This window comes from Microcebus murinus, chromosome 16 (assembly GCF_040939455.1).
Source record: "Microcebus murinus isolate Inina chromosome 16, M.murinus_Inina_mat1.0, whole genome shotgun sequence".
Classification (NCBI taxonomy): Eukaryota; Metazoa; Chordata; class Mammalia; order Primates; family Cheirogaleidae; genus Microcebus; species Microcebus murinus.
The window spans coordinates 39,874,248-39,896,522 of NC_134119.1; the positions used below are offsets into that span (position 1 = coordinate 39,874,248).

General features: G+C 45.9%; 1 long non-coding RNA gene across 1 annotated transcript; it reads left to right on the forward strand.

The window, feature by feature from the left end:
• Positions 1-42: 42 nt before the first annotated feature.
• LOC105880134 (uncharacterized) lies at positions 43-15,077 on the forward strand. Its single transcript, XR_001158033.2, has 2 exons — positions 43-141; positions 14,409-15,077. It is a non-coding gene; the product is annotated as an uncharacterized LOC105880134 (long non-coding RNA).
• The last annotated feature ends 7,198 nt before the right edge of the window (positions 15,078-22,275 follow it).

Sequence of the window (22,275 nt, forward strand, 5' to 3'; positions counted from 1 at the left end):
TGGCAAACGCCCGGCACCCGCCCTCTCGGGAGCACGTGCGCCGTACGTCACTTCCTGTTATTCTTTTCTCTCCCTACTCCCTCCCGCGTGGTTCGCTCTGGACCCGCATTTGGGGCGTGTCTGCTTCCTCCTCCGTGTCAGGTGAGTGAGTGGGCGTTATTTTTCTCAGTCGCCGACTACCTCCACTTCCCCGGGGTCTCCTGGTGCTTAGTCCTCTACCTGGAGTCACCTAGGCAACGGAATTCGGGGATGAGGACGGGATCTGGAGTCTTTATCGCAGTCTAGCCCTGTCTAACGCGGTTGGCTTGATGCTAGAATCTGGACCGCCTGCGACCTCTCCCGGGCTCTGACAGCAGCCCTCTGCTCCTAGCATCTTTCGGGTCCTGCACGGAAGCGAGGAGGTGTTGGATATGGCCAGGACCATGAATGTGAGGCCGGAATTGGGGTTGAATTGAAATGCTCGCTTTTGATGTCCCTGTTGTTTGTCTTGAGGCAGCTGCTTTTCTCTCTCTGGGCCTCAGTTTCTCCATCTTGTATGTGAGAAAGTTGGACTGTATCAGCTAGCGAATCTCTCTTTTTCAGCCGTACACTCCTTTGAGAATATGGTGAGAACTATAGATCCTCTAACCAGAGAAACGCGCCTACACACCGAATTTCGCAAAAAGATTTAGGCAGTTCACCTAAGTAGGTGATTTTTTAGGGACTTTTTCATTTCTGTGATTCTGAAGGTTGCTCAAATGGCAGGCAGGAAAGGGTGATCTGTGCAACCAGCTTCCACCTCCTCCATCACCAGGACTGGTTCTGTTGATCTAGTTCTGCCTCTCCTCGCCTGCCACTCCCCTGCTCCACGTCTACACTTCTCAAAGCTTCGTGGGAAAAGATGGCTTTCCTCAGTAGAGGTTGCTAGCGCTACTTCTGGCCCAGCCCTAGAGTAAGGACTTTTCCAGGAACCAAAACGGGCCCCTCCCACCCCTTTTCTCAATGCCTTAGGTATAGTTAACTAACTAGATAGGCTGCCAAAGATAGTTTAGCTTTGTCCAGCCTTGGAATGCCTGGCCTGTGTCTGGAAATGAAATCTGCAACTTATTGTATGTGGTTGTTAAATATAAAGCACTTAGTCCTGGGTAAAGCATTGAAAATTTTTTTTATTCATGCCAGAGGCTCAATAACTGGCAGGGGTGAAAGAAAACTATTAATTGAACTTAATTACAATAATAATAATGGCTGTCCTCTACTGACAAGCAGTTATGTACATATTCTTTCATTTAATGCTCCTGTGATTTTACACATTCTGCAGATGAGGATGACTGGGACTCAGTGAGATTAGATACCTTGTTCTAACTTGTCTTGTGTCACACAGTGCTTTTAAATCAGAATTTAAACTGTCTCAAAAGCCTGTTTATCAGTGTTTGCCCTTGTCAACAATTTCTTGGAAAAGAATAAGAGAGAGGAAAATATGATTTTTTTCTCAGACCTTGCCAAGTGAATTGCATCAAGATTAAATAACGTTTTAAGCTGCCATTTCAAAATATAACTTCAGATAAAATCTCATACATCCTCAAGAGCAAGGACTGTGTGTAGATCGCTATTGAATTCCCAGATCTTAAAACGTTCCTGGGGGCTAGTAGATGTACAATACAATTTTGGTTAATCGTCATTTTACCTGATTTCCACCTGTTATAACATTAAATACTAATATCTAGAAAGTTCAAGTGTTTCAGTTTTTGTAAGCACATCTCCATCATAAAGTTATGATGGAGAATACGACTCATTACTCAAGGAATACTTGGAAGATGAGAGTCTCTTGGGAATACAAAGTCTCTTAGCTCACACACCTGACATGGCCTGAAGTTTTAAGTCATTATACATAGGATTCGTTCACTGTGTGGTACCTCATGACTTGGAATGAGTTAGAGAAGCCGCAAAACATGTGATCTGAGTGAACAGAAGCCAGACCTGCCTCCTGTTCCAGCAACACAGGATCATTCTAGCCATGGGAAAATACCTGAACTTGTGTGGACTTTACAGGAAATTATCTTGGTATTAACTTAAGTACATAGTAATGCCATTTAATTTAAAAGCTATGGTAGACATAACATTCCTCTAACAGTGTTTCCTTCTTGTTACAGGGGTCTTATAAGTGACTGAATAGAAACTTAATTCCATCATTTATACTGTAAAAGCAATCAATTTATATAGGAAGATACGTTTTTGTTTTAAAATATAACTTTGAAGAAGACAAGTTCACAGTCTTTTTTTTTTTTCCGGCATATTATGGGGGTACACATTTTAAGGTTTCAATAAATGCCCTTCCCCCCCACACACAAGTCTGAGTTTCCAGCATGACCATCCCCCAGATGGTGCACATCTCACTCATTATGTATGTATATACCCGCCCCCCTCCCCCCTTCCAATACCCTATTACTGTAGTATCTATGTGTCCACTTAGGTGCTGCTCAGTTAATACCAGTGTGCTGGTGAGTATATGTGGTGCTTGTTTTTCCATTCTTGGGATACTTCACTTAGTAGTATAGGTTCCAGCTCTAACCAGGAAAATATAAGATGTGCTATATCACCATTGTTTCTTAGAGCTGAATAGTACTCCATGGTATACATATACCACATTTTATTAATCCATTCTTGGATTGATGGGCACTTGGGCTGTTTCCACAGCCTTGCAATTATGAATTGTGCTGCTATAAACATTCGAGTACAGGTGTCTTTTTTTGTAGAGTGTCATTGGATCTTTTGGGTAGATGCCCAGTAATGGGATTGCTGGATCAAATGGTAGATTCACTTGTATTGCTTTAAGGTATCTCCATATTGCTTTCCACAGAGGTTGAACTAGTTTGCAGTCCCACCAGCAGTGTAGGAGTGTTCCTCTCTCTCCACATCCACGCCAGCATTTATTGTTCGGAGACTTTTTGATAAAGGCCATTCTCACTGCAGTTAAGTGATATCTCATCGTGGTTTTGATTTGCATCTCCCTGATGATTAGAGATGTTGAGCAAGTTTTCATATGTTTGTTGGCCATTCTTCTGTCTTCTTTAGAAAAGTTTCTGTTCAAGTCCTTTGCCCACTTTTTAATAGGGTTATTTGATTTTTTCTTGCTGATTTTCGTGAGTTCTAAGTATTCTAGTTATCAGTCCCTTATCGGATGCATAGGATGCAAAAATTTTCTCCCATTCTGTAGGTTGTCTGTTTACTTTCATGACTATTTCTTTGGCTGTGCAGAAGCTTTTTAGTTTGATCATGTCCCATTTATTTATTTTTGTTGCTGCTGTGATTGCCTTTGGGGACTTCTTCATAAACTCTTTACCTAGGCCTATGTCTAGGAGAGTGTTTCCAACATTTTCCTCTAGAATTCTAATAGTTTCATACCTTAGGTTTAAGTCTGTTATCCAGCGTTAGTTGATTTTTGTGACAGGTGAAAGGTGTGGGCTTTGCTTTAGCCTTTTACAAGTGGCTATCCAGTTTTCCCAGCACCATTTATTGAAAAGGGATTCTTTTCCCCAGTGTATGTTTTTGTCTGCTTTGTCAAAGATTAGATGCCTATATGAGGATGGTTTTATATCAGGATTCTCAGATCTGCTCCACTGGTCACTATTCCTATTTTTGTGCCAATACCAAATTGTTTTAATTACTACAGCTTTGTAGTATAGTTTGATATCTGGCATATTAATACCTCCCATTTTGTTTTTGTTGCCTAGAATTGCTCTTGATATTCGGGTCTTCTTTGGTTCCATACAAAGCATAAAATTATTTTTTTTATATCTAAGTTCACAGTCTTTAATTTATTTCCCTACCAATGTGGCTGCCATCCTGCCAGTTGGTAATCTGGAAAAGCAGTCTTATCTTTTAAGGCTCAAATAATTTAATTTGTTCTTTACCTTGATATAATTTTTAAAATGCCTTTGGGATAGATAGAAGGTAGTGATAAAAATTATGATTTGTGTATTGATTTACAACTGTTCATTTAATCAGCATAACCAACTTGTGAAACAGATACTTTTGTTATGTCCTGAAGAAACTAGATGGAGAAACTAAGGCTCAGAGCAGTTAGATAAATTGTCCAAGGTAACACAGCTTGTAAGTGGCAGAACACGGATTCTAATCTGAGCAATCTGACTCCACACCACCTTCCTGATTGCTGGGTTACGCTGCTCTTCTTAGCCTACCCACACCCACCTTCCATACATACCCCGCTAGACCAGGGACACCTGCTTTCACCCTGGAAACACCAGTGGGCTTGAGGAAATTAGCTGCCCAGGGCCTGGCACTGTTCCAGCCACATTTGCCTTGTGTGTCTTTGAACCTACCAGGCATATTTCCCTCTCAGGTCTTCTACGTTTGGTATTTCCTTTGCAAGAACAGTATTTACCCACAACTCATCTTTTCATTGGAATCCCCGCTCACATCATCTCCCCAGAGGGGCCTTCCCTGGCTACCCTAGCAGCGCCATCTACTCTGTAGCCCTTCCCCCTGCTTTGTTTTTCGTGATAGCACTTACCACTGCCTGACAATGTCTGTTATTATTTGGCCCCCTCACTGGAATAGAAGCTATCTGAGGACAGAGAGTTTATCTCTTTTCTTTATCACCACTTTTTTAATTGAGTCTAAGCTGCACATTTTCCCACAACTTAGCACTCTTAAAATCTGGATGTGTTTTACCGTGTTTCCCCAAAAATAAGACAAGGTCTTATATTTATTTTTTCTCAAGAAGACACCCTAGGGCTTATTTTCAGGGGATGTGTTATTTTTTTTAAGTATGGTACAACAATCTACATTTATTCAAATATAGTTAAGTCGTCTTCTTCTAGAACATCATCATAACTCTCCAAATCCCAAATTCCATCCTGAATTTCTTGCAACTCTATTTCCTTTAGAACCATTGGCCCCAATCTCTCATGTCGAGCTCTAGAGCTCTCATGGGACAGATGAGAAGGGCTGCTCGTCTTCTTTACCGCCCAGCGACAAGATGCATAGGTTGTACAGATACGCTGCGTAGCCACGCCCATCACTACTTCTTATTTTGGGGGTAGGGCTTATATTGCACCAATGCTTAGAAATCCTGCTAGGGCTTATTTTATGGATAGGTCTTATTTTCAGGGAAACACAGTATAATCCGCAGTATGTCCTAGTTTAATGGTAGTATTTTTTTTCTTTCTTAATTGTACCTACAGTATATGGTAAGTATTTAAAGTAATGTTGTCTTAGAGTTGATGAAAATACAGTATATCCCCAGGGCCTAAACTCTTGTGTGGCACATAGTTGGCACTCGGTAATTACTTATCAAAGGAAGGCATTGAGTGTCACCGTGTGACCGAAACTATTTAAATATTTTCAATCCCCACAGTCATCCCGTTATGAAATACTTCCTGTTGCCAAGGCAGTGTGGCAGTGGAAAGTAAATGTACGTTGCTCATTTTGGAAGGCTGGGGCAGTGAAGAGAGCTGCGTCCAGTGGCTCTGCTCAGCTGTGGGACCACAGTGTGTCAGGTTGCCTCTCGTGTCCTCAGTTTCCGCTCATTCTTTCTGCAGACTTTAGCGAACACTTGCTGCCTGCCTGGTGCTGGGCAGAAGCCCCTGCGAAGCTGGTGGTCTCGCTGGAGAGCCCCAGAGTCAGCAGAGGACAGGGTGTGGTGTGGGCACCTCGGAGGGTTGCCGAGCCCCCTCTGGAGGTGCAGGGCCGTGTCTGGGAGAAGCTCCTGGGGACATTTGGGAAGTCAGAGGTTGCCGGGGCAGAGGGAGGGGCTAGAACGAGTCTGGAGAGCGAGGCCAGGCCAGCTCAGGGAGAGAGTCAAGTTAAAGAGCTTGGAGTTTATCCCGAAGGTCATGAATGATTTTCAACAAAATGTTATGCCCCAGTTAGCAGTTGATATCATTCTGGCAGCCTCTTAGAAAGTAGCTGGGACGGGGAGGGGAATGTAAAAGCGGCCACTTAAAAGGCACTGGGAATAATCTGAGGGACGGCCAGACCTGACACCTGGGCTGAAGGACAGTGCTAGGCTGAGCAGGGATGTCTCCGTAGGTGGCCCACTCACTGAGGGAGGAAATCCAGGAAGAACAGGTCTGGGGAGTGGGAGAGTTTGCTTTCGGACATACGGAGTTTGAGGTGCTGATGAAAGCAGGAATCGGGTCATGAAAGGTCTTAAAGACCATGGCAAGGAGTTTATCCTAAGGACCATGGGGGTCATGGGAGAGAGAAGAAATGGCTGGATTTATTTTAGGAAGATTATTCTGGTCTCAGTGTGGCCTGGCACAGTGAGCCAGGCCTAAGGTAGCAGTGATCTGGAGAACAGGTGGCCACGGTATTGAGGACAAGTTAACACATCGAAAAGTTGTGTAGATGAGGCTTTGGCGAGAGAGTGAATGTGAACAGCAGGGGCAGTGAGCGAAAGTCAGTATTTTGCTTTCTGCTTTGCGTAGCCGAAGGGATGTTACTGCCTGTCTAATTAAACTCTACTAAATCCAGTTGACAGAAACAGAGAAAGAACAACATTTAAATGGAGGAAAATAATAACAGCTAATACTAGCTCTTAGTGTGTGTCAGAAAACTCATTTTAATTCTCACAACAATCCTATAAAATCACCATTATCTTCATTTTTCCAGATGAGGAAACTGAAGCAAAGAGAAGTAGCTCACCTGAGGTCACATGGCTAGCAAGTGACGGAGCTAGAATTTGAGCCTAGGCTGCCTGGCTAGAGTTGGTGCTGTCACTGCCTTCCCATGCTGAGATAGCGCTAAATGACGAGCTCAGGTGGGACATACTGAACCCGAGAGATCTGTGGGGCAGCAAGTGTCCTGGGGGCAGGAAGATACACAGGTCAGAAGCTCAAGTGGGAGATTGGAAATGGAGGTAGAGACTGTGGAGTCTGCATACAGGTGGCCTTGAAGCCACAGGAAAGGATGAGGACCCCCAAGGAGAGGGTGGGAAATAATAGGAGGAAAGGGGCAAACATGAGCATCCATCCCAGTAGTGGGGAGGTTATCTTTCCTTCTGTGAATTCTCATCTGGCTTATAGATCATTGGTCAACACCGAGTCCATCCCCTTGAATTTTTTTTTTTTTTTAATTTTGTGTAGAGACAGGGTCTTGCTCTATTGTCCAGACTGGTTTCCAACTTCTGGGCTCAAGCGATCCTCCTGCCTCAGCTTCCCAAACTGCTGGGATTACAAGCGTGAGCCCCTGCGCCTGGCCCATCCCCCCCTAATTTGATCAGCTCTGGATACCCTGACAAAGTAGAGTTCATGGACCCACAACCTGGGTTATGGTTGTAACCTACCCTGGATGGTGGTAATCCTGAGTCCTCCCTACTCTCTTCTCCCTTGAGGTTCTACTTGGTGTCCAGTTGACTTCACTGGGCATCTTCTTTTGCAAAAATCTATAATTGAACAGCCTCCAGCCCCTCTGTCCACCAACTGCCAACCTTGTCAGCTCAGGGCCCCTCTCTGTCTCTAGTACTCCAGTAACACTTCACTTAGGACTTCTTCAGGTGCCCCATTAAGTTATTTTTTAGCCTTTTTTCTGTACATTCCTTGTATCTCCAGCTAGATTCTAAATTTCTGGAGGACAAGATACATTTATATTACATTTTTTTCTCTTGCCTCCCCCCTCCCTCCTAGTCCCTGTCCCCAAGGCACTTTGCATGTAGCCCATCAGAGCAGGGGCTGCATCCTGCATCCTGCATCCCTGTACCCAGCACAGGGTCTGCCACCGTATGCACTGAATGAGCGAGTGCGCCAGGGAGTCCATCCGTCAGCCGCTCCAGCAACTCAGCAAGTCCATTTGCCTGCTGGTCTTTTAGAGCCGTGACTGGGGACTGTGGACACCTTTGACAGGCAATTTGAGCATCAGAGACTTTCACACCAGTCTCTTGTTTTTTGGGGTTTTTTTTGTTTTTTGGTTTTTTTGGCATAGGGTGGGGAGGAAATAGGTAAGGGCTGGGGAAGTGGGGATTAGTTGCCCTTTCTCGTCATTCTCTTCAAAGCCCCAAAGCTATCGTGGCCTGTTATTTTGGTATTTGCTTTACTGAAATGTTGGGGAACAGATTGGGGAGCGAACGACTCTGTGACACCTTGTTAAGTGGCCTCGCCATGCCCCTTTGTGCAGATTCCCATTAAGTTTGCAGCAACTTGAATTCTGAGACTCCAGTTAATCCTCAAAAACTCTGGATGGGGCACGGGGCGGGGGTGTCTTCCTGGTTGCTACTTGTTACCAGCAGAGGGAGCCCTAGGGTCGCAGGTCCTCTTGCCTTAACTGTGGCAAAGCCTTTCACTGTGGATTTTCACATTGTTGAAGACCAAGTTTGTGAACCGCTTGCCTTCTCACTCAAATTGCCATTCATTGGAACTTTGCAGTTTGAACTGTATGATGACATCAGGAAGGTGTTAAGGCTAAAAGGTGGAATCAAGAAGTACAGCTACAAAAGAAAAGAATCTTTGGAGTATTGAGGACAGCTTCTAGGGTGCTGGTGATATTGTTTCTTGACCTGATGTTGGTTATAGGAGTGTGCTCTGTAACAGTATATGTACATTTTTCCGTGTGTATATTTAAGCTTCAATTAAAAGTTTTTAAAAAGTTAAAAAGTAAAAATAAACCCCTATATGTATGCCTCAAGATACTGGATTAGTGTGAGTTCTCCTTCCCCCCACCCCACAATACTTGTTAACCTTATCTGAGTCACAGTATCCCCTGGGAAAGCCACAAACCCCAGGTTAAGAACTTTTACAGCAGAAGTAGAGAAAAAATGAGCAAAGGACACATAGATGGTTCACAGAAAAAGAAATACAGATGGCTCTTAAACTCATGAAAAGTTGCTCAACCTTAATCTTCAAAAGATAAGTGCTTATGAAAAGTACACTAAGATACCATCGTGAACCTGTCAGATTGGCAGGAAGCCCAGGGTTTGACAGCACACTCTGGACGGGGGTGGAGGTAGGGGTAGGCGAGGGGTAGAATCGGCAGCAGGCCCTTTGATACATTGCTGGAGGGATTGTGAAACAGGCAGCCCTGCTGATTGGTAATATCTACCAGAATTACAAGCCTAGGAATCTGCCCTGTAGATGACATTTGTACATATATGTAATAACTTATGTAAAAGGTTATCCATTGCAACATGGGTTGCACTTGCAAAAGATTGGAAACAACTCAAGTGTCTATCTGTAGAGGACTGAGCAAAAAAACTGGAGCATACGCAAAGTGAAGGAGGTAGAGGGGCTGAGTAAATTCACAACTAATGGGTACAGAGCACACTGTCTGGGGGGTGGGCACCCTTGGAGCTCTGGCTTGGGCAGTGCAAAGGCAGCATATGTAACCAAAATGTACCCCCATAATTTGAAATTTAAAAATAAAAAAAACACTAGAAAAAAGTTTGAGGAAGCTCTGTGTGCACTGAGGAAAGATATCTAAGACATATAAATAGTAAAAGGATGTACAACTGAGAATATATTAGTATATTTGTTTTGCTTGTATGTGCATAAAGAAACACTGACAAGATGGACTAAGAGAAGTGTTTCAGAAATGGGGGGCAGGTGGGAGAGGCCAGACTTCTTATGTACCGTGTGTTCTAGACTTTTGAATCATGTCAATGTATTACCTGTGCAAAACAAAAAATTTAAAGAGCCCCTGCTCTAAAGCTGTTGAATTAAGCCTTTAAGCATTCATAAATGATTACATCTGCCCAGCTGCAGAATGCCTGGGTTTGGATTTTCAGTTTGAATTACCTCCGTCGTGGTAAGAGTCTTCAATTTACCCTACATTGGAACTATTGTGTCACGGTTTCCTGGCTCAGCCTAACTCTCAAGAATTCCTTCCTTGCCCTGTGCTTTCCTTTCCATGTGCTCTGACCCGATCTTCCCCCTCAAGTGTTGACCCTCAACTGTTACTATTCAAAGTATATCTTCATTCTCTGCTCATTCGTGAACATCTAATTCTGCCTGAGGGAAAAAGAAAAGGTTTCACCATAGAAGTGTCCTCAGAAGCCATTAGATACGAGATCTTGCTGTATGTCCTTGATCTTTGCCTGTGTCTCCATCCCTTCTGTCCCCCTTCCTCCTCCTCCTCAAATTAGCCCCTACTCTGACATCACGTTGGTTCCCATCTCTCCCACCTTCTCAGGAAACTCACAGCGTTTTCTGTACATGCCGATGCACATCGTGTCTTCTCTCATATTTAAAAAAAAAAAAAACGAAAACAAACGAAAAATGGAAACCCAAACCCACAGAGCCCCCCTCTACCCAGATTCCCCCCTAAAGCTCCTTTCCTTTTCTCTTTTGTCCCTGTTGGAGCCGTGGTCAGTGTCTCTACTTCTTTCTCTCCCTCCTCCTCTTGTCAGCCTACTGCAACCAGGCTCCTCTCCCACGGAAACACACCTTGCCAAGGTCGTGAGTGACCTCCTTTGCTGAATGCAGCGTCCCCGTCTCTTTCTTACGTTGCTTGAGTTCCGAGCACTGCCTGGCCCTGGACACGGCCTCCCTAACTGATGCCCCTTCCGGCCTGTGCGGCCACTGCACGTGCGGGTGTCCTCAGGGCCTCTCCTTGTCCATCTCCTGGCCCTCGGGGGCCACATCTCGGCTCTCTTCTCATCTCGCACTCACTTCCAGGATCATCCTGGGTCCGAGAATGTAGAAAGCAACTCTGGGCCGGGCGCGGTGGCTCACGCGTGTAATCCTAGCACTCTGGGAGGCCAAGGCGGGCGGATTGCTCGAGTTCAGGAGTTTGAAACCACCCTGAGCAAGAGCAAGACCCCGTCTCTACTATAAATAGAAAGAAATTAATTGGCCAACTAATATATAGAGAAAAAATTAGCCGGGCATGGTGGCACATGCCTGTAGTCCCAGCTACTCGGGAGGCTGAGGCAGGAGGATTGCTTGAGCCCAGGAGTTTGAGGTTGCTGTGAGCTAGGCTGACGCCACAGCACTCACTCTAGCATGGACAACAAAACAGGACTCTGTCTCAAAAAAAAAAAAAAAAAAAAGAAGAACTCTGACCTGCTGACCTGCTTGAGTGAAAAAGGAATATACTGGAAGAATATCAGAAAACTAACTCAACAAAAGGAAAAGCTGAACAGCCAGGCCTTATCAGCCTGGGAACCAGACGAAGCCTTTTCCAGGTGCCAGCAGTCTCTGGGGCATTGTCCAGGGTGATTTGGTTCCCTGCATTTTTGGTCCCGATGTGTCTCTCCTTACAAGATTCAAATTCCTGGGAGAGAAGCTCTGATTGGGCTCTGTGGCAGGGGCACATTTTGCCCATTCCTACTCAGGTGCAAAAACAATGCAACTTCCTCTCTATCTCTCAGCTGATCTTACTTTCTTCTCAACCTCCATTCTCCCCACTGTAGGGGCATTTCAGTCTCTTCTGGTTTCCAGCACTCTGTTTTGCATACATATTCAGTAAGTTGGGATCTCTCGCGTCTCCCATCTGCTTCCATTGTCATGGGGTGGCCTTTGGATATAAGGGGGCAGTGGGGGAGCCCTATGGTTCAGATGCTGTTCTCTGCCCTTTGCTGGTCTTCACTGCCACATGGCTGCTATGGGTTTGTCCCTAGCCATTATGGTTTATGGTAGTACCCACCAAGATGGGGCCGACCTAATTTATTAGTAGTTCCTGAGCAGTACACTGACCTGCTTATAATCATGAAAATTGCCAGTGTCTATTGTCTCGAGGGCCATGTGTGTGCCATGGCCCTCACAGCTTGTCACCTGGCCTTTCTTCATCCATCAGCCTTTCTCGGCTCATCACTGGAGCGTGTGCACACTTCTCGACCACCTGCGTGGCACCCCCAGGCCAAGGGGAGACGGGGAACTGCTGTTGTCCGCACACCATCTCCCAGGGCTGCTTTGATGCCTCTGTGACCTGGCCCGTGGGAGGGTCCTCTGAGAGGCCAGTGCTCTCCTGGGGCTGTGCTCGGGGCAGTGGGACACCAGTGTCCCCTAAACTTGTCTTGGTGCTTCTGAGCCCCACACAGAGGATTCGACCTTAGAGGAGGGTGGACCAGAACACTTGCATCTGAACTCTTGTCCTGCTTTTTCTCCTTGGCGGCACCAGAAGGCCTTTGTCCCTTCCTGCTGTATGGGAGCTTGTCTTTGACCTTGTTCTGCGTCATCTCCACACTGTGGCTTATGGAAAATCTCTATCTTCTCGTCCCCAGGTTGTTCTCTTGATCTGCAAAGGAAAGATTTGGAAATTAGGAAAACTTTTCCTCCTTCAACAAAGCCAGCTTTTAAGACTGTCTCACTGTGGCCTCAAGAAAATCCAAATTTAAAACTCAGAGCTGAGCAGTGGCTCCCTAAGCAGCAAAGGCCGTTGATTGCAAGGCTGGGGGCTGCGTGCTAATGAGGAGTTAGGGATCATCGGCCACAAACGCGCATTGGCTTACACGTCACACTTTCTCCTTTCCCCTGATCTTGGCAGATGTCCCCACTCCCCGGGTGGCAGGGCACTTTAATTGTCTCACCAAGCCTTTGTGGAAAGGTGGGGTAGTTCTCTGAGGGGAGAGATGGGTTGCTGTTACCCCAAGAAAGGAGTGGAGGCGAAGGACAAGCGGAAACAGTGGTGTCTTTCACAGCCTCAGGCACATGTGCTTGCTGTTCACGCCACATCCGTCTCCAGCCCACGTGGCTCCTCAGCGCCACACCTCCGTGTCCAGTAGTGTCCCCTTGTCCCACGAGTCATCCACATGAATGTCCCTCAAATACCCAGGGAAACGTGTTTCCAGTTGAGCTGGTTGTCTGCCCTCTAGGCCTCGTCTGCTGGCCTTTCCTGGTCCCTTCCAGTGTAATTGAATTTGATTTCCCTCCTCCCATCTCTCTGGAGCTTAGGTTATTTAATACTCTCTCCCTGTATTTTGGAAATATTTGAATGTGTTGATATTTTTGCAGTAACCAATTTTAACAAAAGAAAAATATGCCTCTATAGAAAGTTTAGGATAAAGAAGAAACTCACCTGCTCTTCGGTCCCAGCACTCGACGATGTCCATTTTCAGCATTTTGTCGTAGTGTTACAGAGGGCCGAGAGCCGCAAGGGAAGGCTTCTGCTGGAAGCCCTGCCTCCCTGTGCCCGCCCTTGCGTGGCCTTGGACACACCACCCAGCCCCGTGCCCCTTCACTGCTCTGAGTCACGGGAGTGATGATAGGGACCTACCTTAGGGGACTGGAGAGGTGGAAATGAGTCATGTGGTGGAGCCCTGCCTGGCTCACGGCATCCAATAAGTGTCAGCTGCTACTATCATCATCATCATCATTATCATTACTATTTTAAACGTGTATATTTTAAATATTTATAAACTAAGTTTTATGTCCTGCTTTTTTTCATTTACTATTGTGAGCATTTTTCATGTCACAAAATATTCCTTAAACATGATTTTCATGATTGTATAATCCATCATTTAAATATATTCATAACTTATTAATATTTTACAGTTAACCATTCCTCTATTTTTGGACAGTTGGGGGGTGTCTGTGTGTGTGTGCGTGTGTGCGCGCGTGTGTGTGTGTGTGCGTGCGTGTGTGTGACTCTGAGCTGAACATCTTTGTGTGTGTACATACAAAACCGTGTGTGTGTCTACATCTGACCATGAGTCTGATTATTTTCTTAGAATAGAATTTTGCACCTAGAACTCCTGTGTGAGAAGGTGTGAACTGTTGAAAGTCTCCAATGACACACTGATAAATTGCTTAAAAGGAAAGTAATGAGCCACTCACACACTCGGCAGCGTGTGTAATAGCGCTGCCTCACCACACCCTGCCTAGCAGTGAGCTGAGCTTTTCTAAAGTGGCCTTTCTTGCTGCTGTCTCTTTACAAGGTGGGTTTTACTGCGTTTCCCTGGGATGGTGGGAGTTGGTCCCATGCCCAAGGCACTTCCACCTACATTACTTTTTATAATGTTAATAAATTAACCAAGCAGTTCCATAAACCCTGGTGGACATATTAACCTGTTTCCTGCCTGGTCTGTTTTCCTGTGGGTGGAAATACAATCTTGAGGTGCTGGTAACACATTGGTTTTTTCTCGTTTCCTTGTTGCCCATGCCCTAAGATGTTTAGCATTGTGGATCTCTCCCTGGCGACAGCACAAGTGCCAAAGCCCAATAATAGGTTCCAAAGAAACCTGACTTGGGTAAGATATGAGCTTAGGGGTACTGACCCATTATCTGAACTCTTCCCAACCTCCACGCCCGTAGTTGTGCCTGTTGCAACTTCATACTTTCATTCAAGTACTCTCACTTGCAATTACCCTACTAATCTTACTCTAAACTTCCAGAGAGAGAGAGAGAGAGAGCTAGAGTTTTATTCTGTTAAAATAAACTGTCATTTTGAAATACTTTATATTTTACAAAATGCATTCATACACGATTCCTTTGATCCTCAGAATGGTCCTTGAGTTAGGTACATTTATCTCCCTTTTGCAGATGAGGCGCAGAGAGGTGAAGCCGCTTCTTGAGCTGGTGAGTGACAGCCAGATGCGCTTTCTAAAGCACGTTGCCCTCAGAAAAGGAGAGCCAGAGGATGAAAACGGCTCTAGAGGGACGAATACCCGCTGTGTGCGAAGCCTAAGTGCTGAAGAGGAGCTGAAGGAGTCGAGGCACAAGCTTGGACCGGGCATAGATGTTAGGCCGGTGGTTCCAAGAGCCTCTTGCGGCTCGTGCCCCCGTTACTTGGGCCGGGGCAGGGGGGGGGGGAGTTGCAGCAGAAGAAACAGCAGCCCGGGACTCCAGAGATCTGGGACCCCTCGATCTCTCCAGGGCTTGGGCAAGTCACTATGTTTTTGGGTCTCAGTTTCCCCATTTGCAAAATGGAAATAACTACCTCTGTCTGCCAACATGGAAGCATTGCTTCGAGGATCTGGCAAGGTGGTATGGATGAGGCTGCCCTGGGGACTCCATCGCGGAGCATGAGGAGCCCCTTAAGCTCGGCTTGCTTACTCCAGGGGAGGGGAGGGCAGGACTCCAGTGAGAGTTCTTGTCCTTCTTTCTTCCTTTCCTACCTCTTATTTTTATCTTTATTATTTGACAATGTCCTTGTAAGGTGATGCAAGCAATGCTGGAATATTTTAAATAGAAATAAAAAATTCCATGTGCTCCCCTGTGCCCTTTCATCCTACTCTGCAGAGAAACAGCCACTGTATGTGGCTTAGCACACCTCCTTCCAGGCTTTAAATAAACAAAACCCATAACGTAGTTCTGTGTATGTGCTTTTTAAATACATTCGCATTTGCAGTTGTTTATACAGTTTTGTTTTTTAAATCTTATAAAAATGTCCTCTACACTTTCTGCACCTTGTCTTTTCCCCTGAATAATTTTATCTTGAAGACTTTGCTACATCAGAGCTAATTTTCTGGAAAGAAAGACATAGAAATTCTTTTCAGCAGGGCACAGTGGCTCATGCCTATAATCCCTGAGCTTTGGGAGGCCAAGGTGGATGGATTACTTGAGGCCAGGAGTTCAAGACCAGCCTGGACAACTTAGTGAGACCTTGTCTTTAATAAAAGTTTTTAAAAAATTAACCAGGCATGGTAGCACACACCCAGGAGTTTAGGGTTACAATGAGCTGTGAATATGTCATTGTACTCTAGCCTGGGTGGCAGAGTGAGACTCTGTCTCATAAAAACAAAAAGAAATTTTTTCCTGTGTCTGGGCATTTTACATTTAACATTATTTAATTTGAGTCATTACCAATTTCTAAAATATTACCAATGGTGCTGCATTAAAAAGTTTGTCAAACAAGTTTGTACTCCCTGAGCACAGTGGTGGATACCTGTAGTCCCAGCTACTTGGGAGGCTGAGCCAGGAGGATCACTTGGGTGGGTCCAAGAGTTTTGAGTCCAGCCTAGACAACGTAGACTCTGTCTCTTAATAAATAGTCACCCCCCCAAAAAAAACAAAAGTTTTTACTCTTGGCTGTGCGCGGTGGCTCACGCCTATAATCCTAGCACTCTGGGAGGCCGAGGTGGGCGGATTGCTCAAGGTCAGGAGTTCAAAACCAGCGTGAGCGAGACCCCGTCTCTACTATAAAAAAATAGAAAGAAATTAATTGGCCAACTAATATACATAGAAAAAATTAGCCGGGCATGGTGGCGTATGCCTGTAGTCCCAGCTACTCGGGAGGCTGAGGAAGGAGGATTGCTTGAGCCCAGGAGTTTGAGGTTGCTGTGAGCTAGGCTGACGCCATGGCACTCACTCTAGCCCGGGCAACAAAGCAAGACTCTGTCTCAAAAAAAAAAAAAAAAAAGTTTTTACTCTTGTAAGTGTATTTTAAGTAAAGTTCCTCATGATACAAATTTTAATAAACAGGACAATCCCCTACAACAAAGAATTACATCAAAGGTTGAGAATTCCTGGCCTGCACTTTGCCAGTGCTAGATATTGTCATTCCTTTTAATTTTGACAATCTCTTAATTTAAAAAGTGATACCTTATTTTATTCTGTGCCTCTTCAGGATAATAGAGTTATTTTTACTTCTTTATATATGATTTGAATTTGTAATAATGAACCTGTGTTTCTGTAATTCTTCTGAAAAGCCATTAAAGAATTTTTTAAAAAAATCTACACATCTTTGACTATTAACTATTGGCTGACTTTGCAAATGTTCTTAAGAACTGAATCGTAGGCCGGGCACGGTGGCTCACGCCTGTAATCCTAGCTCTCTGGGAGGCCAAGGCGGGCGGATTGCTCAAGGTCAGGAGTTCAAAACCAGCCTGAGCAAGAGCGAGACCCCGTCTCTACTATAAATAGAAAGAAATTAATTGGCCAACTGATATATATATATAAAAAATTAGCCGGGCATGGTGGCACATGCCTGTAGTCCCAGCTACTCGGGAGGCTGAGGCAGAAGGATCGCTGGAGCCCAGGAGTTTGAGGTTGCTGTGAGCTAGGCTGACGCCACGGCACTCACTCTAGCCTGGACAACAAAGCGAGACAAAAAAAAAAAAAAAGAACTGAATCGTGTAAGTGCCTGCTGCCCAGTCCCTGATGAGGTATAGGACGAAGTCCTCAGTGTGGGCCTCCGCCTGGTGGAGCCGTCTCTGAGAGTCATCTTAGCCCAGAGATACTCCTCCTCACAGACCAGAGCTCAGAAACAAAATGCATCCTGTGGCTGACCTTAGGGAACCCAGAACACCCACTGTGGGCTCATCTGCCCTGACACCAGGAAAAAACCTTCACGCTCATTTCTCAGCTTTGAAACCTGAGATCCATTTGCCCAGTGAATTTCCAGCTGAGCCAAGCCTCCTGGCACTTCTGCGGAGGAGCCTGCAGCTGCTGGCATAGGCTCTGGCTGGGCATGGACGCAGACACATTCTCTTGCATCCACTAGGTCCCCTCAGAGGGGAAATGGGATGGAGCCCGGTCCTAAGCCCTGCCAGGGACAGTGAGGACTCCCAGAGCAGTGTCCTACTCCATCCACTTGGTTCAGAGCAAGCCAGAGCCTGCCTGGAGGATGTGTCTGTGATGGACTTGTCAATATCGCCTGGGTATTCCCAAGAAAACATCCCATGTGGGATGTTTTGCAAATGAATGGCATGGAATCCCCCAAGAGCAGACTTTCATAGTGGGCAGACAGCTCCTGGCCCTGGTGCCAGCGTTCTGTGCATTTGATCCACAGCCCAGTGTGCTTTTCCGGTAAAGCAGAGGCATATGTGGAGGCTGCCCGGCCCAGTGGCTGTCCACTCTCTAGAATCCACACAAACCATGTCAGTGAATGGAGTGTCCAGGCCACGAATGCCTGAGACACCCCCGCCCTGCTGGCTTAATGAGAGAGAAAGCAGAAAGGGGCTTATGGTGGGAAAGGAAGGGAGGATGTAGGCAAAGGGCCTGAGTTCTGATCCTGCCCTGGTGCCTGCTGGGGCCTCAGCTTCCTTGTTAACTGGTTATTGGCAGCGTCCACTTTTTAAAAATCTGCAATTTTCTCAAATAAAAACACTGCCAATTAGATAGAGCTGGCTAAAATGAATTAGACATTTAAAGTAGAGTTTAGAACCAGTTTTGTTTTTATTTGCTTGTTTTTCTTATTCAAAAGTAATAGATGCTCAGAACAGGGGGGTAGGGAAAGATACAGTGCGGTAAAAAGTAGTTCATAAGGACACCTGTCATCCCACCCACCCGGACACCATGCTGTTGGCATCTCAGTAGGACCCTTCTAGATACCTGGTTCTTACCCTGGATTGATGGGTGGGCTTTGGGGGGAAGGGAGCCCCTGAACTCACTAAAATTGTGCGTTTGGGTTTGATTTTCTACCTCTCATTCAATTTGCAGACAGATTCCTGACTCTAGTCCAAACAAGAACCACAATATTTTAGGTATTTTCTAGGAATATACATTAAAAATATTTGTAATGAGATCTTACCATACAGGCTATTTTGCAACATGCTATTTTCATTTACAACTACAGTAAGCTTGTATCTTAATACTCCTGACAACTTCTGTTTCATTGTTTAGCTAAGCAGGATTTAACAAACCCCCTTTTGTGGGCCAGTTAGGGTATTTTAGCTGTTGGAAAGAATGTGGTGCAGATATAAGCTGGATGAAAAAGAATTAGAACATACTGAGAAAACAAGAAAACACAGAAATTTGAACACCTGACAAAAAAGCTTTAAAGGACACAAAAGATTGCCAGGTTATCCTATAGTGCACAGAAACTACCAATAAGGGACAGACAAGGGATTTATACTCATTTTTAACCAATTACATTTAAGTCAACAAATCTTGATAGGGCAGAAGCTGTTACATACCATGATGGACCCCCTGCCGGGTATGGAACTCAGCAGGTAGCTGTCCTCTCCCCTCTGACTCAGCCCCTTCTTGCTTGTTTGAACATTTTCTTTATTTTGAACCACAACCTCCTTCCCTATAACTCCCTCTGATTGGTCCTAGAACCTCACAGAATAAGTGTGTAGTGTCCCCAACCTGCATATCTAACGACCTTTAGATCTTTGGGAGAAACACCCAATCCCCCGGCCCACTCCTGGGTGCACGCCCAGACTCTGTGATGTCCCTCCCTGGCAGGAAAGGCCTGGGACCCCCTTGCTGCTTCATCAAACCATGCACGTGCCCAGACCTTCCAACGACGGATCCGTGAACAGATGGCCACGGCATGGGAGCAGCAAGGCCCAGATAATATGAGGACAGACTACGCCGATGACACTAGAAAAGTGTCTGCAGCTTCAGGAGGTGGGTGGCGATGGAAGAGAAGACGAGCCAGCCCTGATCACAGAACCTAAACTGCTGTCCTCCCCAAAGGAGCCCATGCGCCTCGCAGCAGCGCTGCCGGCACTAAAGGTGTGTGCTGATCTCCCGAGAGTCTGGCTACACTGTGGTTTTCAGTCATCAGGTCTAGGGGAGGGCCTGAGACTGCATTTCTTACAGGCGCCCAGCGATGTGCTCTTGCTTCAGACCACACTTGGAGTAGCCAGACCCTGGGGCAGTGGGGAGTGTCACAGTCTCTGGGGTGAAGGAGCCAGGCGTGGTGGCTCATGCCTACAATGCCAGCACTTTAGGAGATAGAGGCAGGAGGATTACTTGAGGCTAGGAGTTCCAGACCAGCCTGGGCAACAGAGCCAGACCCCATCTCTATAAGACATTTAAGAAATTAGCCGGGTGTGATGGTGCATGCCAATAGCCCTAGCTACTTTGGAGGTTGAGGCAAGCTCACTTTGCTTCAGCCCTGAAGTCCAAGGTTGCAGTGAACTGAACTATGATCTTGCCACTGCATTCCCCTGGGTGGCAGAATGAGACCCTGTCTCTAAAAAAATATATATATATACACACACACATACATACATATATATGTGTATATATATATATATGGAAAGTTTGATTTACCCCAAATCTACTGATTCAGAATCTTCTGGTCCATTTATTAAGTAGGTGTCCACCTAGACTGCACATTGGAAATATTTGAAGAACTTTTGAAATGCAAATTCCCAGGCCATACCATAAACCAATTAAATCGGAATCTCTGGGGCGGGGTCCCTAACACTGCTATTTCAGAAAAGGTCCAGTTAGTTCCAATGTGCACCCAGGGTAAGAAAATCACCGACTGGTCCCCCTCCCCTTCTCTCTCACTGCTTTAGTTTGAAAAGCTCCCCAGGTGGGACTGCTGTGGTGCCTGCCCCATTGGGTTAGCAGACACAGTGGTTCTCGGATCACCTGGGAGCTATACATAATGTCAGGGTCAGGATTCCTGCTCCAGACCTGCTGAATCAGAATTTCTAGGGCACAGGGCCAAGAGACTAGCACTTCACAAAGCTCCCCACGCTGTTCTAAGGTTCAGCCACTGGCGTAGAGCATGGTATAAGCATTGTCCTAGGGCTACCACACTCTTCCCCTGAACATTCAGATTCAAGGTCTTGGGTGAAGTCTAGGAACTTGTCTGTTCAACAAGCGCCATAAGTGCCTAGCCAATGGTTTCCATAGGATAAACTCCTAAAAAGTCAAACTCCAAGATCAAAAGGTAGGCACATCTTAAAGACTTTTGTCATATTTTGCCAAATTTTCCTCCTGAAAGGCTAGGCAAATCCACAATCTTATCTGAAATGGATTTTTGAATTCAGATTTGGTGGGATTTTAGGAAGGCAATATAGTGTTACAGTGTCTATTATGTGACATTCCCAGTGGGGGCTGGGGCAGTACCTCATAAGCAAATACATTAATATTTCTTTAGGGAGAGTGAAATAAGATCATAAGTAGCCTCTATCCTGTGGACCAGGTACCCAGATCTCTGGGGGACAGTGATCCATCTCTGCCTCATGCACTTATTATTATCATCTCTATTTACAGAGGAAGAGACAAACCTCGGAGAGGGCAAGTGACCTGTGAGAAGTCACACGGCCTGGAGCCATGTCTTACTGACTCCCATCCCATCTGGGCTCTTCCTTCTATCTCAGTGTCCCCCACATTTGCCATCTCTTGAGAATCACCTGTAGCACTTATTAAACTTACAAGATACACCCCCGGGGCATACAAGTTTGAATTTTCCCCCAGAATGTACCATATCCTTCTTTGCAAAATCAAACAGTGAACAAGACACTCTGACGAAAAAGAAGAAAAAAAAATTCATACAAGAGAGACAGAGAAAGTGTGCTGAACCAGGGAGGTTAATGTAGCAACTGGGACTTCATAAAAATGTAGCTCCAAGCTTCCTGGCAGCCAAGGCAAGAAGAGAAACCCATGGGCCACAAGACGTTTGTTACCTGGCAGAAGGAAGGACACTGATTCCTTATGAGCCATGCTTGCAGTCTGGGGGATGTCCCCAGGAGTCCCGAGAAGCATGACCAGGTTGGGGTGGGGGCTTTGAAGCTTGTCTTCCGAATACATCTATTTGCATCTACTGTCTCAGGGCCTGCTCATGTATTCCCTCAATGGTAAATATGCTGAAACACAATATTTCCAGTGAGGGAAGCATGGGTGTGTTAAGGAACTTCATGTAAAGTTCCCACAAATGTTTAGGATACACTATATGGCAGCAAAAGTTTTGCAGCTTTCTATGTGCTCATCTGGTTGTGCCGTGGCCTCCTCTGGTGACAGTGTGACCTTGGACCGATGACTTGACATCTCTGAGCCTCACCTTCCCCACCTGGGAAAAACGATCATTGTGCAGATGAATCCGAGATGGTGCCTGTAAACTGCTCTGGCTCCCAAACGCTTGCTGCGCTGTTTATGTTGCCATCCTGAGCTTATGGCCAAGAGGGCAGACTACGCGACAAGACTGCCTGGGTTCGAATCAGCTCCACCACATACGGGCTAGATGACCTTGGGCAAGGTCACTTAGCCTCTTTGTGCCTCAATTTCCTTCTCTGTAAAATGAGGCCAATAGGATTATTGTGAGGGCCACATGGGTCGATAGCTGTAAAGCCCTTAGAACCGTGCCTAGGCACACAGTAAGCGCTATGTAAGTGCTTGTGAAATAAATCATAGTGTGTTCCCGTCTGCCCTTGGAGGCCCTTCAGGGGGAAAGTTAGAACATCACAGTTTCAAAGTGAGACGAGATATTTCCAGACACTAATTTCTAAAAGGAATAGATCTCTATAACCCCAGTGGTCCTAAGAGGTATTTGCTTTTTGCAAGATTGAGAGGCGCCAATGCGATTATAATGGTGGCGGCTCTGGCAGGTGACTGGCCAGATATAAGCGGGTTTGGGGGCACGACCCACTTCCTCGCGCCCTTGCAGGGAGCCTGACCTAGCGGGCTGGTGGCTTCTCCGGCGCGGGCCAGGGGCGGGCCAAGGGTGGGGGAGGAAGGAGCTCCCGGGATCCCCGCGCCCTCCCCCTCCTTGAGTAATGAC